A 22,141-nucleotide genomic window follows, 5' to 3' on the forward strand; every position below is an offset into this window, starting at 1 on the left:
ATGCCTCTCCAAGGGGCTCAGTCTGTTCTCATCTCTCTAGAACCGGGCAGCCTGCTGTTCTTGTCTTTTCAAATGTAACCATTGTTTGAGCTGGAACAAAGCCATGATTTCCTGGGTTTTGAGTGTGAGTTTAAATTTTTTTCTAATGTTTATTAATTTTTTTGAGAGAAAGAGCACAAGCAGGGGAGGGGCAGAGAGAGAGGGAGACACAGAATTGGGAGCAGGCTCCAGGCTCTGAGCCGTCCGCACGGAGCCCTACGTTGGGGCTTGAACCCACGAATCTCGAGATCTTGACCCGAGCCGAAGTTGGATGCTTAACTGACTGAGCCACCCAGGCACCCCACTGAGTGTGAATTTTAAAGTTGAGCCGCTAAATTTTTACAGGCAAGATTTCAGAAGTGCTTGTGTGCTGTTTTTCAAATTGGAATGCATTTTCAAATTATGTTAGACTTTTCTGTGAGATTCAGGTTTTGAATGAGAGTTTGGGAGGGACATTATTATTATTATTATTATTATTATTATTTTTATTTATTTTTTTTTCTGTCTGTTAGCTTTAAACTTCAAGTAAAAAAAATTCCTCATGGTGAACATATGAAAGAGACTCTTCGCTGTGAAGATTCGTTTTATGATGTTGTTGAGGGAAATGCACATGCATCGTCTCTTTAACATTTTGAATAATGTTGGGAGTTGTGCTATTTTTTTTTTTTTTGTACTTTTTTTATATTGTGGATTTCTAAATGCACAGGTGCTATGAGACAGAGAGGAAAATTTTGTGTTATCGCTCATTTACATTAGGGCTCACTTTCTGAATTTGACTTCAGTGTTGCTTTAAAGAATATTTATGTTCTGTGTAGTATTAATGACATAAGGGCTTCTGAACTGGGAAATTGTTCTCTTCATCATTAAGTCAATGTTTAGTAAACATTTCTCAAAGTGCAACATTTCTGAAAACCATATAGTCATGTATAGGCTCATTGTGAATTTCCTATTTTGCCTGCTCCATTTTATGTGGCCTTATTACATTATGCATCATTTAACAGATGTAAACGCAGCCCCGCATCTTACTTTTATGCTGCAAAAGACTTTTATTTTATTTCTGTGTATACTTATTTCAAGAAGTTAATTGGCAACGCATTAGCCTCTGTAACCTTGCTGTATGGCGTAGTCATGAGGGAACCAAGATTTGAAGTCAGACGTTTCAATTTGAGCTCTGGACTCCATTGGAAAGTCACTTCATGTCTCCAACTTTAGTTTCCTAATCTGTAAAATGAGGGTGGTAATAACACTGTCCCCCCTGGAGTTGTTGAGAGGTTTACATGAGACAGTGCATGTAAAGTGCTTGACCCATTATCATTGCACATTTATGAGCTAGAAGATGTGCAGTGTGGGCTGAACGATTTGGGACTAGCCGACTGGAGATCTGGGATTCAAGGCCAGAGAAAATCCACAAAGGCTGGAAAGAGAGGTTGAAACCAAGGAGACCCAGGACTTTGGTTTTAAGTACCTAAGGTGGTGTTGCTTTTCCATTGGGGTTTTCTGTTGTTCATATTGGTACAAACAAGGAAATGGGTACAGACGTTCTCCCCCCGCCCCCCGCCCCGTGGCCCCCAAAGTCACGTTTTACTTTGGCAGAATACACAGGAAAAGGTTTGTGGTCATTGGTATTCTGGACTAGAACTTGATGCATCTATCTCTATATTTTCTCCAAACAGGAAGTTAAATTACTTCTGAGGTTCATGAGTTCGGAGTGGAGTTTGGGCCTAGAACCAAGTATGTTACCGGATGTTGGCTGGGTTAGTTAAATGTTTGGATGGAATGATGTGCTTTTCCTTCTCTCTTTCGTTCGGCTTTTCTGTTCTCGATTAATGTTGGATGTTTGTTGCCAGTGGACCCCTCTGTCCTTATAGCCTGTGTCATGAGGTGTGGCCCCGGGGGCCTTGTGTGGCATTAGGGAGTGGGGGTGGGTTGATGCTTACTGGGTGCCACAGGAGTTGTTGGGATTAGTGGATTTTTTTAAATGTTTACTTATTTGTTTTGAGAGAAAGAGAGCACAAGCAGGGGAGGGGCAGGGAGAGAGAGAAAGAGAGAGGGAGAATCCCAAGCAGGCTCCACACTCAGCAGAGAGCCTGACACGGGGCTTGATCTCATGACTGTGAGATCATGACCTGAGCCGAAATCAAGAGTCGGACGTGTAACCCACTGAGCCACCGAGGCGCCCCGGGATTAGTGGAGTTTATTTCACTAAAAATTATTTTTTAATTTTTATTTAACTTGAGAGAGAGAGACAGGTAGAGAGACAGGGAGCGAGCAGGGGAGGGGCAGAGAGAGAGAGAGAGAGAGAGAGAGAGACACACACACACACAGAATCTGAAGCAGGCTCCAGGCTCTGAGCTGTCAGCATAAAGCCTGACACAGGGCTCGAACCCATGAGCTGTGAGATCATGACCTGAGCTGAAGTCAGACGCTTAGCCGACTGAGCCACCCAGGCGCCCCAGTGGATTTTAAATATGACACTAGAGTCATAACCAGAAGCTTAGTTTATAACCAGAAGCTTGGCACTGGGGGAGAGGATGGCCAGATAAAAGAGGGTCCATCCTGGATTGCAGTTGTAGGCTCCTGGGAAGCTGAGGGGGATGGAAGTAAAATTGGGCTTGACTTTGTCTGCGTTCCTGTCAAGCCCAGTAAGGCTCATCTCTGCTGTCCCATTCCGTGAATGGTAGAATTTCAGTCCCTACTTTATTTATGCATTCAGTGGTGAAATTCACTTGTTTAGTTAGTATTGATTGACTGCCTACCATGACCAGACATTGTCCTAAGTTTTGGGGAATACTGCAGTGAACAAAGCAGACAAAAATCTCTGCCCGCACGGAGTTTCCGTTTTTAGAGGGAAGAAGAGGACAATATACACAACAAAGCAATAAGTAACATTAGAAAGTGATAAGTACTACGGAGAAAAATCAGGCAAAGAAGGGAGATAGAGTGTCAGAGGGTCAGGCGGGGGTTGGAGGGTGGCTTGCAACTTAGGATAAGCTGGCCAGAGAAATCGCGTTCTTACATCTGAGCAAAACTTGGGGGAGGCGAGAGAGCGAGCTCTGGGGAGACCCAGACCAAGGAAATAATAGCAAGGACACACAGAGAACCCTGGGAGTGTAGGAGAGACGAGCCAGTCGGGGAGCTCGTGGCGAGCGCCGGCAGAGGTGAGTGGGAGAGCCGGAGGGCAGCCAGCTAGTGGGGTGTGGGGGGTGGGGAGCAAGGGGGAGTGCCGATGGGGGGCGTGAAGGGCCTTTAGACTATTATAGGGACCCTGGAATTGGGGTAGCGGTGATTGAGCAGGTGCTGCTGGGGGCACTGAGCCACAGGAGTGACATGATGTGTGATAGGTTTTTAACAGGATCACTCTGTCTGCTGTGAAAGTAATGTACCTACTCTAAGCCAAAAAAAGGCTTTTTGTATGTGTGTGTGTGTGCGTGTGTGCGTGTGTGCCAAAGGGACGGTCACATGGAGGGTGTGCAGATAGCATCCTTAGTGTAAAACGGGAGTATATTATCATCAAATCGAAGCCCAAGTCCTCGAGGGAGTTTTATCCCCCAGGTGTAGCTAGGACACGAGGGTCTGTGGAAAGGGGCAGTACAGGGCTTTCCGTCATCATCGGTGACTGCGTTTGACTTAAGCAGGGTGGACACATTGCGCACGTTGTTTTATTTCCTGGAAGTAAGTTGGGCCTCGACTGCTTTGGAGGGGGTTTGGAAAAATCCTGTAGACTGATGGAGTCTTGTGGATTTCCCGACAGACAACCCCATTCTTTCCTGTGCCCTCCCCCATTCCATCCTCCCCTTCCTGCCCTTCCGTGATGATCAGGGGTGAGGGCATTGCCCTAACAGACTGTATATTTCTGAGTGGTGGTCATTAATTTTCCTCAGCTTGGCTGAAGAAACCTTCCCGTCACCTCTTTTGAACGTCGAGCACCGCCTTGGCGTGAATGAGTTTGACAACAGAACCTTGTTCTGCAGCAAGAGGTTGGCCTGGTTCCACTTCCTGTTAATTTTCTTGTACAATTAAGGCACCTAGGAAAATAGTTGAAGAAAGTTTCCATTTTGTGGGCTAATAATAAATGCCACAAGGTAGGTTGCCGGTATTTTGGCTTGGGTTGTGATTTTTGTACGGAAGGCGTACGAACGATGGTTACCATGAAGGTGAATTAGAAGCACATAATGACTTGCCTTTTGAACTTTGGAAATCCGGAAATCGATTTACACAGATAATTGTTCTGAAGTTTTCACATCTCGCTTTCGTATTTGCCGCACATCCTCGCTAGTTTCGCTTCTTGGAAGGGCAAATGTTTGGAGACACGTTGTATATTCTCCAGCGCTCAAGACTTGAGTTCCCTCCCCCCTCACAGTCTGTAATTGTGCAGGCTTGTGGACGGAGCCAGTCTGCGGGGACTCAGCCCATCCTTTCAGTTTTAATTAGTTGTGAAATATTAGCAGGAAGGCAAAGTTATTTTACGTTGAAGTGACTTTTTTGGGAAGTGGCAAATTAAATTTTATGGTAGCAGCTGTTCGGAGTGGAATTTGTCAGAAAGTTGATGAGAAGTGAATGCTTCCAATACTCAGATATAAATCCTCAGCTTAAAAAAGGTACAAGCTGCGAATAAATGAGGGTGTTGAAATACAGAAAAATGTTTTTGTAAATACATGTTTTAAAACCTAAGCACTGTGTTTTTTTACATTACAGCCTAAGTCTTTCAAAAACAATGATTGCTCTGATTTTGCAATGGGAGTCTTTGTTTAGTTTAGAAGCCAATAATGACATGCTAAAAAAGAAAACATAGCCTAGTAGGGAAGCTCCCTAATGGTGAGCATACTGGAGAAAGAAAGGAACAGGACCTTTGAACATGCTGTTCCTCTTCCTGGAGTACTGCCTTCCTCACCCCTACCTCCCACGGACGTAACTTTGCCTCCTTGATGACTTTCCCTCACTTGCCCGACCTCAGCTCTCAACAGGGATGTCTTCCTGACTTGGCTAGTTGTTTCTACTGTAAACTCCTACAAGCCTTATACAGTTCCTCTTAGCACTTACTTTATATTTACTTGAATAATTCTTTATTCCTCGAACTCCCCGAGATCAGACAGAGTTTCCTTATTATCTTCTGTTATTATCGTGTCATTGCTGCCTTCGTACAATGCCTGGCACACCGATAACTGTTTGTTCAGTGAAGGAGTCCATAAATGAATAGAGTTTGGGAGGCTAGAGGAAGGCTGGTCCAAAGATTTCGGCCCATGGCCTCAAGTCCAAATGCCTTTGGGGCTGGGCAGCCAAAGTAAATGAGCGGAGTAGACTCCTGAAGCAATGGGACGTGCTGGGCAAACCAGATAGAATGTCTGGGGCGGGGCCCTGCTGAGTGGATGCTGTCTTACCTCCTTCAGTGGCGACTCCTTCTTTCTACCACAGGGATGTGGGCTTGGATGGTGGCAAATTTGAAGGACTCCCCAGGCAGATGGGCTGGGGTGGGTGGACTTAAATAGTAGAGAGAACTGGGAAGGAAGGATACTGGAGGGCATGGAGTGCCAGGAAGGTTTCTGAGCGGAGGCGAAAGATTGTCAGATCAGGAAGTGTTTAGGAAGGAAATTTTGACAGCGTGGGAAGCCTTCAAGTGGATCTGGAGACTTGTGGGTTCGCAGGCTAACGTAATAGTCCACACCGGAGCTAAGTGAGCCAGGGCCCTGGGAGAAGTGTGGTGGTGGAACCAATAATTTACTGTCTGGCAATATTTTTGCAAATACAGAGACAAACACGTATCAGAAGGATAGATTTCTGAAAATTCTGCTACTCTTCATCAAAGCCTTTCTGGAAACAACAGAAATGGCCACTGGAAAAGGAAATCATGAGGTAAGGTCAGGTTGCTGTGGCTTGAGGATTGAGTGGGAGGTGAGAAAAGAACACCAGTGAGGGGAGACTCCTCTTTCGAGAAGTTTTTCAAAATAGGAAGAAAAGAAACGAGAGCAGAGGCCGGGGCAGAGGAAACTACCAGAAAGATCCAAGGGCATGGATTTACTATGCCAGTGAGGGTCCCTTCTTGGGAGGTCATGAGAGCACAGCAGAGTGGGTGAAGGTGTCCAGCCTCTGAGGTGGAGATGGCCAGTGGAGGGAGAGGTCTTGCCCTGGGGCCGAGGAGGCGGACGCCCGAAGAGGAGAGAGCGTGAGGTTGGAGTTTTGCTTCGGGGGGGAGATGTGTGTTGGACGTAGTGCTGAAAGGCACTTCCATTTCCGCTTTTATCACAGATTTTATTAGCAGGTGCTAAAGAAATATTCTTGGAAAGATTGAGGGAAAGCGTCCCTTGCTTTCCCTTCTGACTTGAAAGCTCACCAGACGCCTCAGACGCCTCCTGAAACCTTGAATAAAAGCAGCCTCAAAACTATGCCATGGAGGAGGTTTCGGACCCGCGGACGGCCAGAAGCCACTGCTGTTCTGTGTGCGATCCTGCTTTGCGTAAAAGTCCCAGGCCTGTGTCCCAGAACTTTGGTACTCAGCTGCACCTGACGTGGGTCTGAAAATAATAGGTTGGTAATAAAATAGAGTAAAATATTATGGAACCACTGCAGACATTCAGTAATGCCCTTGGAATTGGGGAATGCCTGAAGTTTGCTAGCGCTTTGTCAGTTAAAACATTTTTTTTGCTTTACCAGGCCCTTGCTATTTTTCCATCACGCCAAGGTCTTTTCAGACTTTCTCGTAATAAGTCAACAAATCTATTTCAAAAGTGTTTGTTACTAAGCAACGGTTACTAAGAGCGCCTGTAATTAAGATGAAAGTTCCAAGGTAACTCTGCCCAAACACAGCCCTGTTTTTCAGCATTTTCTGATAAAGCGAGTGTAGGGCGAATACAAGTGAAAGAGGACCGGTTCAATGAGAGCGCCGTGCCCGACATTTTGGAACGTGTTGGCTGTCCCCTGGCTTATCTGGGACAGAGTGTTTGTGTTTTGCAAATCAGCCGGTAATTTTTCCCCGTGTGCCTGCCATGCGTGTTCCTGGTGTGAACAGGTGACTGCCTGGTGGAGGCAGGGCCCCCGCAAGGCTGTGGCTCGGCGGCCACGTGGTACCAGGCTCATGGCCCCTGCCGTGCGCACCGGGGAAGAGGGAGGAGCACGGCGAGCGCCACGTGAACTCAGCTGCCTCCGCAGCTATGACTGACCTAGATTACGCAGCAAAGCAGGCGTGTTCTGCACTTTGTTTAACAGCGCACAGTGTCCTTTTCTCTTGGTGATTTGTAAAGGAAGGCTCAGATGAATTTTTTCCTATTCATCGCGCCTGGCTCATAGCAGGCACTTCACAAATGCTCCTCTCTCCCTTCCCGCTCCATTCTGTTCCAGGGGCCAGGGGTGGAGGGTAGGGTTTCCATGACAACCTGTTGTTGAATGACCTCTTTTTAGACCTGTCGTTAGATGCCCAGTGGGCCCCAGTAGAGGTCTAGAGAGCCAAGCCTCACCTAATGGAAGGCTTTGTGGTAAAAGAGGAATCAGTCTGTCCCAGTCAACAAGCTATTGCTGAGTGACCCCCCAGCTGCCTACAGACTTGATGACCCCCTGAGGGTCTGCTTGCTGGCTGGCAGTCACCGTGAGCAGGGTGAGTGTCGGCCACCAAAGAGCGCTGGCCAGTAAGTACCTCACGTTTATGATCTTGGGTAAGTCGTCACCACCCAAGTTTCCTCCTTACATCGGGGACGGTAACATCTGCCTGGCTCGTATGGTAGGGTTATGATGAGAATTAGATGAGATAGGGTATGTAAAAGTGCTAGGCGAAGCTGTATGTGTATTCATTCATTCAAAAGATATTTACTGAGTGACTCCTACGTGCCAGGCACTTCCTGTTTCATAATGTATTCCATGTCGGAAAAAAGAAATAGATCTACGTAATTTTTTAAAAAGGTTTATTTATTTTAAGAGAGAGAGAGAGAGAGCATGCATGGCAGAGAGAGACGGGAGGAGAGAGAGAGAATCCCAAGCAGGCTCTGTACCATCAACACAGAGCCTGATGCCGGGCTTGAACTCAAGAACCATGAGAACATGACCTGAGCTGAAATCAAGAGTCGGACACTCAACCACCTGAGCCATCTAGGGGCCCCTACTTATTCTTTTTATTGTCTCTTTAATATTCTATGGTTTAGGGATATCAAGTAATTTATTTAACCACCCTCCAATTAAGTGAACAGTGTTGCCCGAACATCTTTATACATATATTTTTGGCGTATGTGAGAACATGCCTTTGGGAGGGGATTGTAAGAGATCTTGCCAGATTAAAAGTATGCATATTTAATTCTTTGTTGGATACCACGAAATTCCCCCAAAAGATAATGACAACCTTCCCACTGAAATATATGTACTACCCATCTTCCTATACCCTTGCTAATACAATCTTTTAAATTTTGCCAGTCTGTTGGATGAAAAATAATTTCTGAAGGTTGTGTTATTTTCACGTCCTTGATTTATTAAAGGAGCGGCTTTTTGTCTTTGTTAGCCATCTTTACTTCTTCTGTGATTAGCCTTTTCAGCTACTTCTTTATCTACTGGGAGATAGATCTTCTTTGTAATTTGAAAGGTGTTTTATATATTTAAAACATATTTGATTTTACTTACTTTTCCATTGAAATGACAGGTCCACAGTTAACTGCTATCTTTCAGAGTAGGTAAGAGGCATCCGAAGCTGAAAATAGCTAGTTACATACAGGTCACGTGGCCAATTATTGATGGGACTTGATTAGGCACTAGGCTCCTCTTGGTCCAGTCTGCTTTTCTTTGAGCACAAAGCATTATTTGGGAGGCTCAGCAGGCCCAAGAAGGTGGGTTATCTTAGTGGGGCAGGTGGAAGTCTGGAAGCAGCAAGAGAGAGGGCATTGGGTTACAGAAGGGAGGCAAGACTGAACGAGAACTTCTCCAAATGTCTGTGGCCTTTTCATCTTAGTCCGCAGGTGTTCCCTAATCCTGGGAAAACTGGAAGGGGACTGGGGGATTGAGAGCTGCTGACCGTGTCTTTGCTCCTTAGGGGGCGATCGATGGAAAGGCCAAGGAGCCTCTGCGGGGTGCCGCTTTCCCTCCCTGCAAGGGCAATACTGCCTCTGCTGCCTTTGCGTTGCGGAGACTAGAGAATGTTATTATTCTTAATAATCACAAGAGAAACAGTACAGAGATCCTCTTATTTGAGTTTTCTACAAAACCTCATTTGAATAATCGTAACTTTTGTTCTGATTGAATAATTACCATTTCCTTCTCTGTGTAAAAGAGTAAACTATGATATAGTTTTTCTGAAATGGCCTAATTTTAGACTTTTCCTCCCTTCTTCTCTTGATCTGGCTTGTTATGTATGTACAACGGGGCTAGGTCCTAAGATGGAAATTCTAGATTTTTTTTTTTTTTTTTTTTTTTTTTTAAGGCTGGAAGCAACTTCAGGGGCCATTTGGTTTAATTTACCTGTTGAGCAGGTGGAGAAGCCAAGATTTTGGGAATCGGGGTGGTTTGATTAAAAGATTACCCAGTCTTCCAGATTAAGGATTAACACTGGGGACTCTTCAATTTTATTAGGCTTCTGGTTGTGCCATTTAACATCCTTCTGATGTTTGTCTAGTTTTTTCCTCCAGATTTCTTACCTTGAAAATGAGGGTGGTTGTACTTGTTTCATTGAATTGTTGTACTAAGTATTCAATAAAGCACTTCTCATGTTTGAGTTTTAACCTCCATGTCTGCGTGGTTTTGAAAGCCCCTCAGCTTCCATTGTGCATATAACATGTGCTTAGCCAACACTTACTGAATTAATGAAAGGGTAAGGTAATTGTTATGTATTTCTGTGCTTCAGTCACACACACACACACACACACACACACACACACACACACACATTCTTAGTCTCACAGTCACCAATGTATAACCACTTCAAGGTTATATAGGGTGTCTCCTGGTTTCAGACATGAGAATATTTGAAATATTCAGAGTAAAAAAATTCCCCCATGACTTCAAAGAATTTAGAGAAGAGGCTACCACGACTTCCTTACATGGTCAATTTTGACTTTTGATCATTGATCCTGTTAGAAAACATCTTTGTCTGTTTTAGTTTCTGTTTCACAGGCTGCTATTGATTCCTGTTCTCTCTTCTTCTATGGTGAGCGCTCTGTTACGCCCCTTGGCCGGTAGTTTTCCCCTGGAGTGAGAGGTAAGGCGGCCTGTTGTGCAGAGCGCCCTCACGATCCCAGTAAGGCAAGCTGGAATCTGCAGGGTTATAGCACGTGGAGCGGTTCAGCCAATAGAAGGGGCTGGCGCAACCCAGAGTGAAGCCACACTTGGTGGGTCTGTTTGGTCGTTGTCTCTGTAGAGAAGGTCCAGACACATTTGAAGTCAGGTTATCTGCATATTGGGACCGCCACCCACAGGGAATGCTTAGGAATGATGGATTATATTACCAAGGAGAATGCTAAGAGAATTGCCGTTCCTACTGAATGAGGTCTTTTGTCCTGGCACAAAGCGTGATTCACAGCTCCTTAGTCCTGGGCTGGCTGGGGTTGAGATGTGGGTACCAGGGGTGGGAACTGCCTTCTACCTAGGAGCATTTGGTTTTAGATCAAGAGAGAGATTTTCCAGAAGATGAGTTATGCTGAAGTGGGTGGGGCGGGCCGGGGCTGAGTATCCAGAATGTGGGCTCCTTTGGCAGGGCGTGGGGGGGGGGGGGCGGACCTTGGGGCAGGCGTTTGCAGTGGGCATTCTACCTTCTTGGTGTCAGTAGTGCTGTCGTCTGACCGGACGCAATTGACTTTGGGTTCAAAGTAGAGGAAAGCTTAACATACTTTAAGTCCTTTTTTGTCCTCTAATTTTCAGACTTTTCTTAAGAACGTGACGTTTTCCTCTTGTCTGTTTTTACTCAGTTCTACTCTTGTCTCTCAGATTCATTTTTCCAGCTTTTTATCGTCTTTTTGTGCTGCTTTGTCAGTGGGTGATTTTTGGTGTTCAAGGGTGGCATGTTTTTGAACTGCTACTTTAATATCAGTTCTTCTTTAATGTTGATTTTGACATAATACTAGGCATTTAGCAAAGTTGCACGAGTTTTGCCAAGAATTCCTGTATACCTTTCACCAGGGTTCTCCAATGACATTGTAATACGTTTGTATTATCCTTTTCCTCTTTTGTCTTTTTTCCTCCCTGAATTACTGAGATGAGTGTAGACACAGTGTCTCTTTGTCCCTAAATACTTAACTCTGTGTTTCCTAAAAACAAAGGAATTCTCTTACATAAATACCATCCCGTTTTCAAAATTGGGAAACTAACGTTAATACCATAGTACTATCTAATCCACTGATCTCATTCAGATTTTCCCAGTTTAAATAATAATGTCATTTTTAGTGAAAGAAAATCTCAGATCATGCACTTTATAGAACTGTCAGGCCCTTTGGTCTTTAATTTGGAAGAGTTCATCTTCCCTTTTTTCCTTTTTTTGTGATGGTGACATATTTGAGGACTTTTCTTCTTTCCTTTTTTTGTACAATGCCTCTTATTTTATAGTTGATGTCTTCTCATGATTAGATTCAGGTTATGCATTTTTGGCAGAACTAAAATTAATATTAATTTTAAATGAATATTAGTCTTAATATTAATTTATTAAAGTAAAAAAACTAGATTTATTTAGTTATTTTAAAGTCTATTTTACTTAATTTTGAGAGAGCGAGTGAGCATGGGAGGGGCAGAGAGAGAAGGGAGAGAGAGAGAATCCCAAGCAGGCTCTGCATTGTCAGCGCAGAGCCCAGTGTGGGGTTCGAACTCACAAACTGTGAGATCATGACCTGAGCCGAAATCGAGAATTGGATGCTTAACTGACAGAGGATGCTTAACTGGCTCTAGTTTGAGCCATCCAGGTGCCTCAAACTAGATTTATTTTTATTTTATGCCTTTATTTTACTTAAAATACTTGTCATTCTGTATATGGATCTCATAAGTCATATATAATTTTTTTTTTTAACGTCTATTTATTTTTGAGACAGAGAGAGACAGAGCATGAATGGGGGAGGGGGCAGAGAGAGAGGGAGACACAGAACTGGAAGCAGGCTCCAGGCTCTGAGCCATCAGCCCAGAGCCCGACGCGGGGCTCGAACTCACGGTCCGTGAGATCGTGACCTGAGCTGAAGTCGGACGCTCAACCGACTGAGCCACCCAGGCGCCCCTCATAAGTCATATATAAAATAAGAACAAACAGATTTTGGGTGTATGCTTTAAATAATGGCCAATAAATTCATGTTGCAAGGACTGAATTCCCATTTTTTCATTTAGTGTATGAGAGAATCACATTTCCTTCAACATTTAAATTTGCACTTGTGAATTAATATATCTGATCTTTTTAATCACTTCAAATGCCTACTGACCCAAACCTAAAGGTATTAGCAAAAAAACCACTTAAGTAATTCTTATAAATTTAAAAATTAAACTCATAAATACAGAGAATCTCTCATCTTCCGAAGCATTCTAATACTGTTTGAGAACACCCATATTTTCACCTTGTCGTCAATGACAAGCCTAAAATCAAGTACAATCTGGTACATTCTCAAAGATGTTGGATTCTTAAGCATTCCATGCAGTTTAATACCTAACGTACAAAGATTATTCTGAACTCAACACAAGACTATTAATACTGTGGCTTTCACTAACTTTAGTGTGTCTATATTTAATCCCAAATCTTATCAAGACACATGCTCACTGTGGGTAGAAAGAGGTATGTGAGATAGGCTGAGGTTGCCATGCAAACTGTTGAGGTGCCCGGGCCACCCTCCAGTTGTTTATCTGGCAGGGACTTGGGGTCGAGGAGGCATATCTCCAGGTTCTTTTTGAATTGCCAGTAAGTCCATTTTATGATCACTATGACAACAGGAGACTAAGCCCTTTATAGTTGCTATGACAACAGAGAGCAGTCCACACCCTTCAGATGTGATGGGATTTTCAGCCTTGATCTCCTGGGTCGATACCCTCATGTCCTTTGGCCTGATTTAGGTAGACATACATCTGTGCCCTCATCCAGGCTGCAGCTAGTTTCCTCCCTTGCTCGATTACATTCTGCATTTCTTCAGCTCTTGGCAACATTATGTAGTCATTTTATTCCATCTGATTGGATTTTGCATCTCGTTTCAAATCTTTGGCCACAAGTCTAAAGCTTCACGTTAATGAAAATGTCTCTCTCTAATTTCTCCATGTTAGTTGGAATTATAGCCTTGAGAGTTTGGCTTAGATTCCCAGAAAGAGTTCCACTAGTGCTGTGTAACTTGATGGTGAAAATTCCTAGGCCAGCCGCTGCTCTTAAGATCTGAGCGCTCGGTGCGTGTATTGTAACTAGAGACGGACAAAGTGTGACCTCCTTTGACTTTTGTGATTGGCTTGCTTTTGAACAGACTTGAAGGCTTAATTGCAGTTGCATAGAGAGACTCAAATAGGAATAGATCCTGTATAAGAATATCACAAAGTCACGGATAGAGGCCACCACTTATTATGATGTGCTATTTACTTTTGGTAATCTAATTTCATTTTGCTTACGTACAGTGTTTGGGGTAGTGGTAGCCATTTTTTTCTTGGCAGACATTCTGTGCAATTATTACTTTTCTGGTTCTCCAACTTACCATCCATCTGTTTTTGTCATCATCTGTTGTCTCTGGTCTGGCTCATCTCCCCCTTTGACATCTTGTTGAACCCTGAGCCTTCTTTTGGTTTATCTATAATCTGTGCATTGCTTATATTCGCTATGTTTTTTTTTTTTTTTTAAACCTTGTAATCATGGTAGAGCCATAGTTGATGGCCTATTTATTTTAAAGAGATCTTCTCTCTGTCTCCCGGAGGAGCCCTTCAATTTTACCTTCTGGGCCACCACATGTTTAGCTTGGTAGGAACCCAAAGGCCATCAAGTCTCCCTACCTTACAGGGTCATTTCTTGTATGTGTCCCATCTCTTGTTGGTCTTGGAAATTCCAAGCAGAAAATAGACACAGATTATGGGTGTGAGTTGGGACAATGCCATCCATTGTCTCAACGATGCAAGAGTGTCTTGGCATCTACTGTTTGAAGACGCCAGTTTGATGTTCCTTCCAATTTTGCCTTTATGATATAATCATCGTTAACCCTGTAGAAGGGAGGCCTGGCAAAGACGAGCTGATTACCGTCCATTAGAAATCCCACTAGCCATCATAATGTTCCCACCATGCTCAGCTCTTCTCCACGTGCTCAGTTATGCTTTTGCTTAGGTGGTGCCACCTCTAGGAAGTGGCCAATGAGGCAGGAACCTCTGTGACCATGACTTTGAATGGATTTATTTTAAAGGCTGAAAAGCCGGGAGGAAATTAGCAGCAGCAGCAGCAGTCATGGGGCACATAGCCACTGAATGGGATCATTTGGTAAACTGGACTTGTTTTTCCCCTAGTTTTTTTTTTTTTTTAATATTTATTTAATTTTTGAGAGAGAGAGAGAGCAAGTGAGCGAATGTGTGAGCAGGTGGGGGACATAGAGAGAGGGGGACAGAGGATCCAAAGCAGGCTCTGCGATGACAGCAGAGAGCCCGACGAGGGGCTCAAACTCACGAACCATGAGATCATGACCTGACCCGAAGTCGGACGCTTAACTGACTGAGCCACCCGGGTGCCCCGCCCTCATTTTTTCAGAGTTATAAATGAGCACCAAGCCTATGTGAACAATTAAGCATGAAGACTAAGCATGCAAGGATAGTGTAGTTGAATACAGCAAAGTTGTTTGGACGAATATTTACTATCTACATACTCTTCTAGTGCTAATAGTGATAATAATTATTATTTAAATCCCAGATGCCAGCTACTTTGAAAAATTGTTTCACTGAGTTCTAACCATCTTCTGAGATGAGTCTTACAATTATCTGCAGTTTTGCAAGCAGGAGGTCAAGTACGTGGGGAAAGAAAGAAGTACGTTGCAGAGAGCTGATGGTGGTAGGGTGGCCACTGAGGACACAGGACTGTCAGAGCTGACACCGGGACGTCCCAGGCAAGCAGGGGTGTTTGGCCACCCTACTTGCACAAGAAGCCCTCATCGTGTAGACCCATCGGTGACTCTGCTCTGCATGCAGAAGCCCGGGCCGTGTGTCCCAGGCCAGGTGAATAGCCCAACAGGTAGGATCCGGATGTCAGTTGGAGACATTCCTACTCCTTCGTGCAGGAGCCCTTCGTGGTATAGTTTCTTTGGCTCTTCAGGCTCATTCCCTGCGGCTGAAGGAGGCTGAGTGCAGGTAGCCTCCCCTGGCCTGAGAGGTAGCCTCCCGATGCCTCCTTGTGTCAAATATTATTGTCCCAGAATCATCGCCAGCTCTTTTATTCTCTCTCTCATTCTCCACCGAGGCTGTAACTCAGGTGCGGTGTACTGAGGCCGGAGAAGTTAGTTAGGTCTTAAAACAGCCCCTTGGGCAGTAAGGATGGTAAAACACCGGAGAAAGGGGTTTAGGGAGGTTGGGGAGGATGGGCGGTCCTGTTGGCAGAGGCCCTGTGGCCTCACCTCACCCAGTGGCTCCGCTCTTTTATTAGCTTTCTGCATTCAGTTTGGAAGAGGGAAATGTGTTTTCTTGAGTGAGGAATGTCCCGAGGGTGGAGTTCAGGCTGCTTTGCTCTCAGCTTGGGCTCTGGGATAAAACAGGGCCTACAGACACAGCTCTGTTTGAACTAAAATGACTCACAAGGGGTGTCCGTGGAGGAAATGAGGGAGTTCACTGGAACCTGCAGAAGGCTTGCCCTCAGTCGAGGGTGGACTGAGCTCATGGTCAAGCTGAAGGAAACAGTTTTTGGTTTTTAAAAAAGGTATAAGATATTGACATGTGCGTACATAGACGGCAGTCTGAGAGGACTTCTTAAAAGGAATTCTGAAAACCATTTTAAGCTGTAGAATCAGAGGAGCATACCTTACAGATGAAAAGGGGGCGGTGTTCTTCTGGAAAAACAAATCCTGATGTTTGCCATAATAGCGTCAGAGCTCAGCAATCACCCAGTACATGATTTGATTCCTGAATGTTTCCTATTTTATTACATGTTGCAAATGCTAATGGTAAAATTTTAATTGTATTTTGCGTGTGCCGATATTAAACTATTACATATACTTATATTAACATACCAATATTAAATTTTCAATTGCCGAACACACAACAGTTGGTGGGCTAGTTGGGAAGATGGGAAGGGAAATGTTCCAGAAGCCTTCCAATGGATGGGAAATCACCGTAGAATGGAAACTTGTCCAAACCTGGGATAATTAGGGATTGACAGTGAAAAAGATAGCCCTTAGAAGAGATGCTTACAGTTGTTTATGATATGGGTTTACGTGGATTGAATGGTGTCTCCTACTATTTATGAAATGGGTGGGAAATTCCTGGAAAAATCGAGATGGAGGGAATTAACCCCTGCCCTCTGACTCCAGGCTTACAAAGTGTTTCTAACACTGTTGCTGAAATGACCTGGAAACAAAAACACTATGGAGAAAGAATACTTTGCCCTTATCAGGTAGCTTAGAGTCTAACAGAGTAGACCATTACTTCAGTAAGTTCAAGCCTTTTTTAAAATTTTTTTCTCCTTTGGCGTGGAAATTTGGCACGTGCTTCGAATTTGTCTCAGGTAAGTTTGCAAATCTGGAGAAAACAAAACAAAACTTGCACACAGGACAAAGGCGATCAGCAACGTTAGCTGGAGGCTCTGAGATTCAAGGACACCGCCTGCGACAATCAGCTATTTCTTGGAAGCCACAGCACCCAATCGGGCTCTACTCCGCTCTTATCTTGAGACCTACATTTCTTTGGAAGCTGTAGCTGTAGGATGAATATCACTGGGTCTTTACTGAAAGTCACGGCTACGTGTACCTGATGCTCACGATGGGCCCTGCACTCTTCTGAGTATTTTGCCTGTATTCACTCGTAATGCTTACGACTCTCTGAAGACGCTCTATTTTTCTTCCCTCTCCTCGTTTTAAGATGTGGAGGATCAGAGTGCAGAGAAGAGAATAACTCGACTCGAAGTCACACAGCTTATATCAGTAGTATCAGGACAGAATCTGGCTTGAGAACTTGTGTCCTTCGCCACTGCCCTGTGTACCGCCTCCCGCTAATTTCCTTTTGTTAAAAATAGTACCTGCTTCTCTTACCGTGAAGCTGTGACTTGTCCTGGGGCGGATGATGTGAGGACTAGAGCCGTACAAACAGACTGAAGGTGTCACGGAAAAAAAGCTGGCGAGAGAATGAAGGCCTCCTACCTCATTTCATATAAAAATTTTTTTTTTTTGAAATTTATTAAAAAATTTTTAATTTATTGTCACATTGGCTTCCATACAGCACCCAGTGCTCGTGCCAACAAGTGCCCTCCTCAATGCGCATCACCCATTTTCCCCACCCCCTCATCCCCCCTCACTTTGTTCTCTGTATTTAAGAGTCTCTTATGGTTTGCCTCCCTCCCTCTCTGTTTGTAACTATTTTTTTTTCCCCTTCCCTTCTCCCCCATGGTCTTCTGTTCAGTTTCTCAAGATCCACATATGAGTGAAAACATATGATATCTGTCCTTCTCTGAGTGACTTATTTCACTTAGCATAATACCTTCCAGTTCCATCCACGTTGTTCCAAAGGCCAGATTTCATTTTTTCTCTCTGCCAAGTAGTATTCCCTTGTATATATAAGCCACATCTTCTTTATCCATTCATCAATTGATGTGCATTTAGGCTCTTTCCATAATTTGCCTGTTGTTGAAAGGGCTGCTATCATATAAAAAATATTAACTTGAAATGGATCAAAGACTTAAATGTAAGAGCTAAAGTTATAAGACTGTTAGAAGAAAACAGATATAAATCTTTGTGACCTTGGATTAGATGGTAGCATAATTGATGAGACCAAAAGCCCTAAGCAATAGCCACAGCACAATAAATCGGACTCTGTCAAAATTTGTGCTTTTATTTTTTTTAAGTTTATTTATTTTGGGGGAGCAAGAGAGAGCACAAACAGGGGAGGGGCAGAGACAGAAGGAGAGAGAGGGAATCCCAAGCAGGTTCTGTATTGGCAACGCAGAGCCTGACGTGGGGCTCAAACTCATGAGTCGTGAGATCATGACCTGAGCTGAAATCAAGAGTCAGATGCTTAACTGACTGAGCCACTCAGGCATCCCCCCAATTTGTGTTTTAAAGGGCATTCTCACGAAAGCGAGAAGAAAACTCCAAGAATGTGAGGAAATATTTGTAAATCATATATCTGAAAAAACTGGACATAAAGAACTGTTATAATTCAATAATAAAAAGGTTAGCCAATTAAAAATGAAAAGACTTGAATAGACATTTCTCCAAGGCAGATATATAATGGCTCAATAAGCATATGAAAAGAGGCTTTGTCTTTAAGGAAATACACATCGAAACCACCATGAAATGCCACTCTACGCCCACTGGCGTGTACAAAGTCAGAAATGTGGACAATAACAAGTGTTGGTGAGGATGTGGAGAAATCAGAACACTCATACATTCTGGTGGGAATGAAAAGTGTGCAGCTTCTTTGGAAAACAGTTTGGCAGTTCCTTATGAAGTTAAACATAGAATTACCGTACGACCCAGCAATTCTGCTGATGGGCATATACCCAAGAGAATTGAAAACATAAGACTGCACAAAAAAACTCGTACATGAATGTTTGTAGCAACGTTATTCACAACAGCCAAAAAGTGGAAACAGCCCATCAAAAAAGTGCATCCATTAAAAAGTGGAAATGTCCACCAACTGATGAATTAATAAACAAAATGGCATGTATCTATACGATAGAACATCATTTAGTCCGAAAAAGGAATGAAATACTAAAACACGACATAACATGAGAAACCTTGAAAACAAGCTAAATGAAAGAAACCAGACACCAAAGGTGACATACTGTGATTGCATTTATATGAAATCTCCAGGACAGGCAAATCCATAGAGACAGGTTAGGCTTGGGGAAGAGGGGAGAATGGAGAGTGACTGCTGATGACAACAGGGTTTCTTTTTGGGGTGATGAAACATTCTGGAATTATATAGTGGGGATAGTTGTACAACTTTGAGATTATACTAAAAAACCCTGAATTGCATACTTTAAAAAGGTGGATTTTATGGTATCAGAATTCCCTTCCTATATAAACATACATACTTACTAAAAAAACACATAAATGGAAAAGAAAGCTGTATCTGTTCTTCTGGAAAAGCAGGAGACAAAGTTAATTGACCATTCAAAAAAATGCAACGGCTGGAAATGTTACCAACTTCATTTTGAGGACCAGAACTAAGAGAAACTGGGATCCAGATCCTCATCAAATGAGCTTCCCTTTTTTCTTTTTTGCCCTCTCTTTTTCTTCTCTCCCTCTCTCAAACTCAGCAGTTAGAAGAAATGAGTAGTTCAGGGGGGAGAAAAAAACGACGGTGCTTCTGTTTCAATCTTGAGGTCAGCGTTCAGTGTTATGACCTGTGAAACACTCCAGAGGTTCCAAATGTATTACAAAACAACATTTCGCAATGTTGACCCTCTCCACACTGCCTTTATTAATTTTGTGCTGTGCTGTGCTTTTTTTCTGGCTGGGTTTTTTTTTTTTTAATTTGGTTTTGCTACTTCTGCTTATTTATTTATTTTGACAGAGAGAATCCTCATAGTGAATAAAGTATAGTCCCCTGAGACCTTGGATGCAGCACACTGTCATGATCTCTAGTCTGATAGTGGGCTCTTAGCACACTGTCCATTTTAATCCCAGCATGTCCTTTTTTTTTTAAATTGAGATAGAGCTAACATATAACATTGTATTACCTTCAGATGTACAACGTGATGATTGCGTATATGTATATATTGCAAAATGATCACGTCTGTAAGTTTAGTTCACTTCCATCACCACACAGAGTTTCACCTTTTTCTTCTCGTGATGAGAACTTTTAAGATTTACTCTCAAAGTAACTTTCTAAATATATGAAATAGTATGTTTGATGTATGTTACACACACATCATGCGTACGTATGCTACACACACATCATGCGTACGTATGCTACACACACATCATGCGTACGTATGCTACACACACATCATGCGTACGTATGCTACACACACATCATGCGTACGTATGCTACACACACATCATGCGTACGTATGCTACACACACATCATGCGTACGTATGCTACACACACATCATGCGTACGTATGCTACACACACATCATGCGTACGTATGCTACACACACATCATGCGTACGTATGCTACACACACATCATGCGTACGTATGCTACACACACATCATGCGTACGTATGCTACACACACATCATGCGTACGTATGCTACACACACATCATGCGTACGTATGCTACATACACATCATGTGTATGTATGTTACATATACATCTGGGGATATCTATGACATCCCCAGAACTGACTTACCTATGACTGGACGTTTGTACCTTTTGACCCCCGTTCACCCCTTTCAACCTCTCCTTATCCCTGCCTCTGGCAACCACCAATCTGTTCTCTGTATCCGTGGTTCAGTTTTTTTCAGATTCCACATGTAAGTGAGATCATGTGGTGTTGGTCTTTCTGATTTATTTCACTTGGCATAATGCCCTCAAGGTCCATCCATGCCATTGCACATGGCAGGATTTTTTTTATTTTTTACTTTATTATTATTTTTTAGTAACTTATTTATTTATTTTTGAAAAATTTACATCCAAATTAGTTAGGATATAGTGCAGCAATGATTTCAGCAGTAGATTCCTTAATGCCCCTTACCCATTTAGCCCATCCCCCCTCCCACAACCCCTCCAGCAACCCTCTGTTCATTCTCTATATTTAAGAGACTCTTCTGTTTTGTCCCCCTCCCTGTTTTTATATTATTTTTGCTTCCCTTCCCTTATGTTCCTCTGTTTTATATCTTAAAGTCTCGTGTGAGTGAAGTCATATGATATTTGTCTTTCTCTGACTAATTTCACTTAACATAATACCCTCCAGTTCTAGCCACGTAGTTGCAAATGGCAAGATTTCCTTCTTTTTGATTGCTGAGTAATACTCCATTGTATATATATATATACCACATCTTTTTTATCCATTCTTCCGTTAATGGACATTTGGGCTCTTTCCATACTTTGGCTATTGTCGATAGTGCTGCTATAAACACTGGGGTGCATGTGCCCCTTCGAAACAGCATACATGTATTCCTTGGATAAATACTTAGTAGTGCCATTGCTGGGTCGTAGGGTAGTTCTATTTTTAATTGTTTGAGGAACCTCCATACTGTTTTCCAGAGTGGCTGCACTAGTTTTCATTCCCAGGCAGAATTTTTTTTTTAAAGGGCTGAATAATATCCCATTAAATGTATGTACATGTTCACATTTTCTTTATCCATTCATCCCTCGATGGACAATTAGGTTGTTTCTCTGTCTTGGCTGTTGTAAATAATGCTGCCACAAAGAGGACCATCTTTTTTTCTGCCCCAGTGTTATGTTCTGTACTTTCTGTACATTCTCACTTTGGTCACACCTAAAAAAAATTCTTTTTAAACAATCTTGGGCTAAATTGAGACTTGAAAATGTGTTGGTGGTGTTCTTCTGTCTCCCCCACACTGTGTTTTTGCTGCCCCATTTCCATTCTGAACTTTCTTTTCCGGATACTCATTCTTTTTATGTTCCTAGTAATTAATTACTCTCATTTTATCCCCCTTCACTCTCATTGATTCTTAGCTGCCCTACGTTCCGTCTCCTAGGATTTGGTTTAAAGACTAAATTTTATCTGATAAAGCAGCCGAGGACTACGTGTGCAGCGCATTATTTCTTCCAAATGGCAAATGTACTTAGCAATTTGAAGCAATCTCAGCATCTCTTGGGATGTCATGGGATGTTTGGTGTAGGGAGCTTCTTCCTCCTCCGCTGACACCCAAAAGGTGAGCTGATTTAATGCGCAAAACCCCGCAGCAATTACCGTAATCTGTAAGATTGCTGGGTGATTGTGTTTACATGTTTTAGGTTTTTGTTTCCAGATGGAGAAAATGTGGCTCATCTGTGGTGTTCAAACATAGTTTCTTATTAATGGAGGGAAGAGAGGACACAAATGATAGTTGGCCGTTGGTTTTGTTCAAGAACTTAAAAAGAGGTTACTAGTTGTATATCCTTT

The 22,141-nt window shown here is 43.1% G+C and overlaps 1 protein-coding gene across 1 annotated transcript in view; it reads left to right on the forward strand.

The window, feature by feature from the left end:
• The window catches only part of LOC128775014 (sterile alpha motif domain-containing protein 1-like), a 191,442-nt gene that overhangs the window by 20,263 nt on the left and 149,038 nt on the right, over positions 1–22,141 (forward strand). Inside the window, exon 3 of the mRNA XM_053895383.1 lies at positions 5,786–6,561. The gene's annotated coding sequence lies outside the window, so the exon portion shown is untranslated. The remainder of the gene's footprint in view (positions 1–5,785; positions 6,562–22,141) is intronic.

Source organism: Panthera pardus, unplaced genomic scaffold (assembly GCF_024362965.1).
Source record: "Panthera pardus isolate Hobbes unplaced genomic scaffold, ASM2436296v1 HiC_scaffold_6, whole genome shotgun sequence".
NCBI lineage: Eukaryota > Metazoa > Chordata > Mammalia > Carnivora > Felidae > Panthera > Panthera pardus.